The sequence below is a fragment of the Tachysurus fulvidraco genome, chromosome 1 (assembly GCF_022655615.1).
Source record: "Tachysurus fulvidraco isolate hzauxx_2018 chromosome 1, HZAU_PFXX_2.0, whole genome shotgun sequence".
Taxonomy (NCBI): domain Eukaryota; kingdom Metazoa; phylum Chordata; class Actinopteri; order Siluriformes; family Bagridae; genus Tachysurus; species Tachysurus fulvidraco.
The window spans coordinates 36619664-36628407 of NC_062518.1; the positions used below are offsets into that span (position 1 = coordinate 36619664).

The 8744-nt window shown below is 37.6% G+C and overlaps 1 pseudogene; it reads left to right on the forward strand.

Moving 5' to 3' along the window:
• Window positions 1-1129: 1129 nt before the first annotated feature.
• LOC125141009 lies at window positions 1130-4850 on the forward strand (annotated as a pseudogene).
• Window positions 4851-8744: the final 3894 nt, after the last annotated feature.

The following is an 8744-nucleotide window of genomic DNA, read 5'->3' on the forward strand; positions in this document are numbered from 1 at the left end:
GTAGTACTGTGTGTTGTAGAGTGAAAGGTTTAGCTTCGTTCAAATATACAGTGCCCAGACCCATGCAAGCTAAGAATTTCCTCTAATCTTGCCTCGTACACTTTCATGAATTTGGAAGGATACTCCCTCATGTACCATGGCAAGGTATCCAATTAATGGATAGATCATGTCTCAAGGCAGGTAAAGTAATGCATCATCAAGAAGCGGGACTTCCCGTGCAAGTGCAGTACACAAAAAGTTAATAGAGTGCATGTTTTGTAATTAGAGAATTTCTGTTTAAGTTGAGATTGTAGTAACTTGCCTTACTGAGTGATGAGACTCAATGATGAGAATTTCCCAAAACATGAATTAAAGTGTTCACCTGACTAAATTTATGGTAGAAGGAGCAGAAATGCAAGGTTAATATCAGCATTGTACCATGCAGTAAATCGAATTGATCCCCTCTTAATGTATCATTTATAATTTTAAGTTTCTTCTTTCTGTGGTGCCACGAGAGGAAGTCATCCTTGGAGAGCCAAACAGTGGATTACAGGTTATCTTGATGCGTTAATGGTGTGTTGTATCAGGTTGTGTTCTTTTGGTTCACTGTAACAGTACTGTAGTGGACCTGTTATCTGTGAACCTGTTATCTGTCATTTAAAGAAGCATATAGAACATTTTATGAATAAATAATAAGAGTTTGATGTGTTCCACTAAATAGATTGCTGACTTTAGTTTAGGAATTAACAGATCGTGCTTTATGTAACAGGGCAGACTGACTGACCTGGACAATCCCTGTAAAGATCATCATTCTATGCATAATGGAGAGTTCTGATGAAGAGGTATGCACTGATTTCAGCTTTCAATTTATTTAATTTCCTGAGTCGCATGCCAGGCTGTTTGATAGATATTTGTTTTAACTCATCATTCCAAATGTTGTTTAAATATTCTCAAATCAAGCAGTTTGAAGACACCAAAGATTTTTTGGACAAAGATCTACAAATAAATCTTTCTGAAAAACAGTCTGCAACGCCTCAGCTAAAAGAGGAGACAGTCACCGAGTACACTTTTACTGTGATTTCAGTCTCAGAAAATGGAAACTAGAGTTCTGCAGCCAAAGTGTCTGCATATACAAGTAATAACCAGTCTAATGTTTTTTATATGTCTAATAACATATCCATTAAATTCACCATGCCATTTCAACTCCAACTCTGTTTTCATTACAGTTCCAAACCCACCTGAAAACATCACGGTTAAGAATATCGGTAGTACATCAGTTACACTATCCTGGCATCCAGCTGCTTCCTTAGAGAAGAGGTACCATGTGCTGTGTTCCCACAATGGAACAACTGTTCATGAAGAAGAAACAGAAACTAACACACTAGTTATCGATAACCTGTCACCAGGAGAAACATATTCCTTCCACATTGCAACAGTGCTCAAAAATGGGAGCACGAGTGAGACAGCTGTGTTACATACTCGTACTCGTAAGTATTTATACAATTTGCAAATCATTAAATTTAATGGCAACTAGTTTTTACCTAAACCTTTGATTGGGGTGGTTGAAATGTTTTCTTTTATTTTTGTTCTTAATAGCAAGCAATCTTGAGCGATTTCTTCATGACTTGGGGCTGAAACAACACCTCACTGATAAACTCTCACTGAGTTCTGTACTACAGATAGACAAGAGCACAGTGACAGATGATCCAGCACAGACTCGATCAGATTTACCAAGGCTTTTCCTCAAGAAAATTATGATGGTCAATGTGACTGCAAGAAGTGTCAAATGTGCTCCATCAAATACTGAAGATGAAGATTTGAGTTTGGAATTTTATAGAGATCTGGAGAGCCTTGACCTCAACCAGGACCTTAGTCATAAAATAAATCCTTTAGACATCATAACTGCACTCTTCCTTTGCTCAGACAATTTTCTTCAACAAGAGATTGCCTTCAAAATGTCTATAAGCCAGTTCTCGGTGCCTTTACTGCTTCCTAATTGTGACACACAGCAGAGCATGCTCATGCTTTGGGCCTTAAGAGATATTGTGAAAAAATACAGACCACACTCCTTGTCTGATCCAAGAGGGTTTGTGGAAGACAGGATTGTTCTTGCTGAATTACCTTTGGTGTCCTTTGTAAGACTTGGAGACTGTAGCATTTCCAAATCTCAAATCTTGAACAAACTGCTCAGTAATCCACAGCAATATCATGACACATTTGTGCACCGTGACATGGACTGTGGAGACATCCCAAGAAAAATATCAAATGGTATGGTGGAGATCAGCTGGTACTTACCTTGTGGAAGTAAAAACATAGACAGCTTCCCAGAACCTTTGGCTATTGCAAACCTGAGAGGGGACATAAGTTCATTTGAGACTCAGTACTCATTCCTGTGTCAGATTTCTACAGCAGTGTTTGTTTTCTTTGACAATTTTGAAACCAACTATCAGCTACTCACCAATACAAATGTAAAAACACAGTTGTTTTTGGTGGGAAATGCACACACCAAAGCCTTCAATCTGGATTTGTTGAAAAGAACAGCTGCTGCATTGAATTTGAAAAAAAAAACATCATACTAAAGACCAAACAAAATGATGCACATTTTGTCAAGAATCTGTGTGGTGCTGTGAGCGATGTTGTTAAAAACAGTTCTATGAAAGTACAACTTGAGAAGATGACCACAGTTGCACATGAATTTGGAATTTTGATTGATGAAGACAACAAGGAGTGCCAACATGCAAAAGAAAATGCAATGGCAGTCACTAGCAAGATAGAGGACACGATAAAGTTTAAGGAAGAACAGCTCCCTTTGCAGGGTGAGATCTGGAAGAAACTGGGAAAAATAGAGGAAGAGGAGTGTAGGTTTCATAAATCTGGGGATAAGAACATTGAGGAATATAAAGGAGAACTTACTGAACAGAAGATAAAACTCAGGAAGCAGCAAAAGCAGCTATGAAATGTCAGAAGCCATGTCCTGCTTCATAAATGCACTGTCAAGTTCAACTCTTGAGAGATCCTTTTTCCTGAAATGGATGCGAATGAATTTGGACAATTTATCCTGTGAAAATCTGTCAAACTTAGAGAAAAGTACAAGGAGAAATGTCAACAATCATCTGTGAAGAAGGAGATTGCAATACTGGACAAGCAGATCTCAAACAGTGCTTTAGGAACTGAACTATTTTTGAGGGAAATGGGTCAGCTGTATGAAGCTGCTGTCTCTCTTCCAAAAAAATATACAATCACGAGAACAAATGGTACACTTACCTAAACTGTGTGCTGAGCTCCTTTTAGATGGATTCCCTCTTGAACTAGTTGATGGGGATGCTTCAAATATACCCCTTCAGTTTGCAGTCAGCAGTCGAAGATGCACACGGGGAGCGTTCATGTTGATGATCAAAGTCACTGACAGCTTCAGAGAAATGCACCACAATCTGCAGAATGTCCTTCATTTCTGTGGAGTTCTCCATGGCAATATTGATGATGGTAATATCACTCAGCCCAACATGAAGTGTAGCCAGTTCATTGTCATGTTCATAGCTGCCATCAAGCTGTGACAGCTCAGGTGATTTCAGTCCCTCAGTGTCAATGATCACTAAATGATCACAGTTAAGTATTCCTCAGGATGAAGGAAGTGGGCAAAAAACCAATGTGTGCATTTGTGTATCAGAATGTAGCTGATGTATCAGCACATGACAAAAACATGAGAGACCGGAAGCTTCTTTTAGAGCAGCTGAATGAGATGACCGAGGTAGCAGCCAAGATGGAAAACAAAGAAATGTACAAGAAGTTTACTGATGTAATGGCGTATGATCCAGAGACTGGTAACTGGTATATACCTGGGCTCTGGCACGGAAACCCACCAATGGCACCAGTGAATGCAGGCTACTCTGAGGCTGTGTATGACTTCAAAAAGAACATAACCAACGTTCTTGTTAACAAAAACATATCTACCAACAACAATGAAGAATTTCTGGAGTGGACAAAAAGCTTATGGAATGCAGTAAAATATGAAAATTTCATTTTCAGCTTTAGGAACAGCTTGGTAGCTGATGCATACATGAAGTTGTGCACTGAATTCCATAAATGGGAATGGTCTTTAAAAAAGGACATGTATAAGTGGTTAACATCTGCTGAAACCAGAGTGTCCAATTTTGAGATAATGAAATCACAATCTGACAAGACAAACCTGCAAGAAGAATAGTCTATTGTAAAATCTATAAAATCATTTTTTCGTAAATCTGAACAAACAGTGAGACTGCAACAGATGGCAGACAGTGCCATTGACGCATGTATGCAGTCAATTAATGACAAGAAAGAAAGAAAAGCAGATTATCATGACACCTACATTCAGGAGATCCTAAATATAATTGATACAACATTGACTTCATTAAAGAAATTAGATTCTGACGAATTTGAACTTTCCCTAAAGCTGCACATTTGTGCTATTTCTGCGAGGCCATGCGAATTCCAGGCCATGCATGACAGTTTTAATGAAGAGAACGACCCACGCCGATGTCTCGAGCAATCCAAAGAGAAGTACCGTGCTGATTTTAAAGATCTGTTCAGTAATCGTGATCAGTGTCAGAAGAAGGCTGCAGAATTCGCACTGCTCTGCCTCAGCCCTGCAGTTGAGACATTCATATGTAACTCACTGGGACTAGACATTATTGACACAATGCTGCAATGGGAAAATGCATTTCAATTCAGCACACGTGCATTTTTCCAGTTCTCTATTCTAAAACAACTTCTGGATGAAAGTAATTTGAAATTAATGAACTTTGAATGAAAGTAACAAACTTTGAATGAAAGTAACTATGTGAGCATGCAACACTGTTATGTCTGTGTAACATGTATTTCTGGCATATATAATTATTATATAAATATTACATTTAAATCAAAACTTAGATCTTAGTTAATTGAAGGTATAATACTAAAGTAATCACATCATTATTGCCTTGTAATCAAAATCAATGTAACCTATTTAACTTTCAATAAACCTGTGATTCTGTCTAAAACAAACATTTATTTGTATAAATATGAACTCATGGAGCACTTGGATAATAGGAACAGCTGTACACCTACTCATTCATGAAATTATCTATTCAGCCAATCATGTGGCAGTGGTGCAACGCATACGATCGTATCAAACTGATAAGGTTCAGTAGTTTCAAGTCAAGTCAAGTCAAGAAGCTTTTATTGTCATTTCAACCATACATAGCTGTTGCAGTACACAGCGAAATGAGACAACTTTTCTCCAGGATTGTTGTGCTACATAAAACAAAGACAAGGGCTAAGGACTTTGTAAGTTAGTCCTAGCCACTTAAAGTGCAACTGTGAAACCTGGTGCAAACAGCACAGGACAAGACAAACAAGACAGACAAGACAGTGCAGAACAAAAGAGACAAAAAGTTACAAGACAATACAGAAACAGTGCTGACCGACCAGTGTGAATACTGTATGTAAATATTGAATGTTCAAACAATATTTTGTGCAGCAATACTAGAATGAACAGTTTCTTAGCAGCAGGTCCTTGAGATAATGTATAGAATTGTGAAAAATCCGCAAACGACTGAAATATTGTATAGTATGTGCAAAATGACTGGAATATTGTACAGTATGTTCAAAAGGACTGAGATATTGTACAGTATGTGCAACATGTCTGTGATATAGTACAGTATGTGCAAAACGACTGGAATATAGTACAGTATGTGCAAAATGACAGATATAGTACAGTATGTGCAAAACGACTGGAATATTGTACAGTATGTGCAAAATGACAGATATTGTACAGTATGTGCAAAATGACTGGAATATTGTACAGTTTGTGCAAAAGAGCAAAAAAAGTGTGCATAACAGCATGTAAACAGTTTGATGTGTCAGTGTGTGTGTTTGGTGTAGGTCTGTGCAGTCCAAACAGACTAATCAGGTAATCATGAACCATCAGAATGAGGAAAAATGTGTTTTCATCAGTAATTTTGACTGTGGCATGTAGGGCTGTAGATATCGAATATTTTAGTAATCATGTATTCTACCGAAAATTTATCTAAGAGGCAAATACATGGACAGGAACTTGGAACTAGAGGCCATGCATGGTTTCACACAGAGTGCTTTAAGCATATATCAGGGCTCTCAAGTTTTGAAGACAAGCAAGCGAGAGAGAGAGAGAGATTATGACTGGTGTTGTTTATTGTATGTGTTTGTTGCTGTTTTGGACTCCTTTATCATTTGTAATGTTGCTCCCATTTAAAACAGTTCGGCTCAAGCCTAGACATTTTTAGGGACATGATTGAAGACAATGTCCCGTCCAGAGACAAGCTGTTTCGTGTTGAGGTTTTGTGCAAACCGACAATTGAAAATACCCTCTCTAATGAATATGATTTTTTTATGATTCATTGGTTGTTGTGTTAAATCTTACCCAGATAGTGCTATTTTCTGATTGGCTGTTGTGTAGCCTCTTTTTTGATTGGCTGATAAGTGTCAGGCTCGACTAAGAACTCCAGGGGAGACACGCCTTGATTCTTGCCCGGTTAAATATATGATAGTCAAAAAGTTTTTTTGCGTGACAAATATGATGTGCGGTGGGAGAGTGTGACAAAAGACAGAAATGACTGACTGTCACGCTCAATGCGTGATACTTGAGAGCTCTGCTTCATGAGTTCTGGGCGTGCACGCGAGGGGGATTCAGAGAGTGTGTCGCATGCACGTGCTGTATTTTTAGATATCGACGAAACAAACCATAACCAGCAACTGTGTTAAGCGTAAAGGAGGAAGCTTGTATTAAGGAGGGTTTTAGCATGTGGTGATTCTTTAAAATGATGCTGCTTTCAGTCACTTTTTCTGAACAAAGTACAGACCTGTTAAATATCTGGTTTATTATCTGTTTACATATCTGGTTTATTATCTGTTTGAAATATCTGGTTTATTATCTTTTTTAAATGTCTGGTTTATTATCAGACGAGTTGTTTAGGCACTAAATGGTCCAAAAAAGCGAATTGCTTAAATTATTTTTACATGTATAAACAAGGATGTGTGTTTACCTGCACTTTTATATCTTATAAGGTTATAAACAACCAATAAAAAAAACTTTATGATTGTCTTTGCCTTTCTTGTGTTCTTATTTGTGTGTGTTTATCTGTCTGTGTCTTTATTTGTGTGCGTGTGTTGATCTGTGTGTGTTCTTATGTGCGTATGTGTTTATTTGTTTGTGTGTTTGGCAATTAGTGTAATTAGTTGATTTGTTGCTGAGGATGCAGGCCAAAAGAAGAAAAATAGACATTCAGAGTAATTTTAAAACAAAGCAAAGTTTATGGCTTTTATGATGATTATTGTTATCTAAGCCATAAATGTTTTCCTAAGTGTTCATGTGCCATGATGCATCAGTGCATGTTTCTGTCAGGTCATGTGACACAAGCAGTCCTGTTGTCCAGAGGCAGGGTCACAGGTGAGGTCACACGTGAGGTCACAGGTGAGGTCAATCAATGACATGGTAGTATGTTGGGCTCTCAAGTTTTGAAGACAGGCAAGAGTGACATATTTTATATTTTAAATATTTTAAAGAACCACTGGCCTAGACTACTTGTTCTGAGCAGGTATTTTCAGTGAACAGGCTGTAAAACTGTTGGCTAAGTTACAGACACTCACGAAAAACTGATGCTGATTATCTGGGAAACTTTCTCAAACAGCAGACAAAATGTCACTGTTTGTGTCAAACAAGTTGTGAATTTGTTGTAACATTAAAACAGGAGATCATGACTTACTCTGTGCTCAAAATGATGCTCGCAGCTCCAGTGGTTTTCCAGGGTGGGTGAACGAGAATGATGCTGAACAATTCCAGGATATGCGGCGCAGACAGATACATTTTGGGCGCTACGGCATATTAAATATATGATGAATAGTACGTTTTTTTGTGTGAGAAATACAATGTGTGGTGGAAAAGCATGACAAGAGACCCAAATGAGTGACTGTCACTTTCAATTGCTGACACTTGAGAGCCCTGCAGTACTGTAGTGGTCATGGGAACCTGTTATCTGTGACTTATAGAACCATATAGAACATTTTATGAATAGTGTAAGATAATAAGAGTTTGATGTTTCTGACATTAGTTTATGAATTAACAGATCATGCTTTATGTAACAGGGCAGACTGACTAATCTGGATGATCCATGTAAAGATGCACTATTTATTAAAAACTAGTATAAATAATACATATATTATAAAACTCATCCACAGAGTAATCCAAAGTTAATTTCAAGATTTCAGACATAAATCCATTTACAAAAGTAAATCAGAAAGTTTAGAACACCGTATGTGCTACTGGCAGTTGTGCAGCCTCCATAGGGACAACGTCCAGATTCTCTGTCACACTTTAGTGTATGTGTAAAATTTCAGTAGTTTGACATGGGTATTGCTCTGGTCCTGTCTAATGCCATGGGTAATGACTAACTGTTATGACCTGTTTAAAATGAATAAAATGATATGTATTGTGAACATTCTGCTATATAATACTTAATAACAACCATTTTCAGTCTTTGGTATGTTTTCTATACATGTTGCCATCCATAAAATGACTTCCTTGTGTCTAAATACTTAAAATATACCTTTTGTTTGGTTTGTACAGTTTGCCACTGAAGACTGATCATCATTCTATGCATAATGGAGAGTTCTGATGAAGTGGTATGCACTGAGTTCAGTTTTTTATCTATTTTATTTCCTGGTTGGCATGCCAGGCTGTTTGATAGATATTTGGTTGAACTCATCATTCCAAA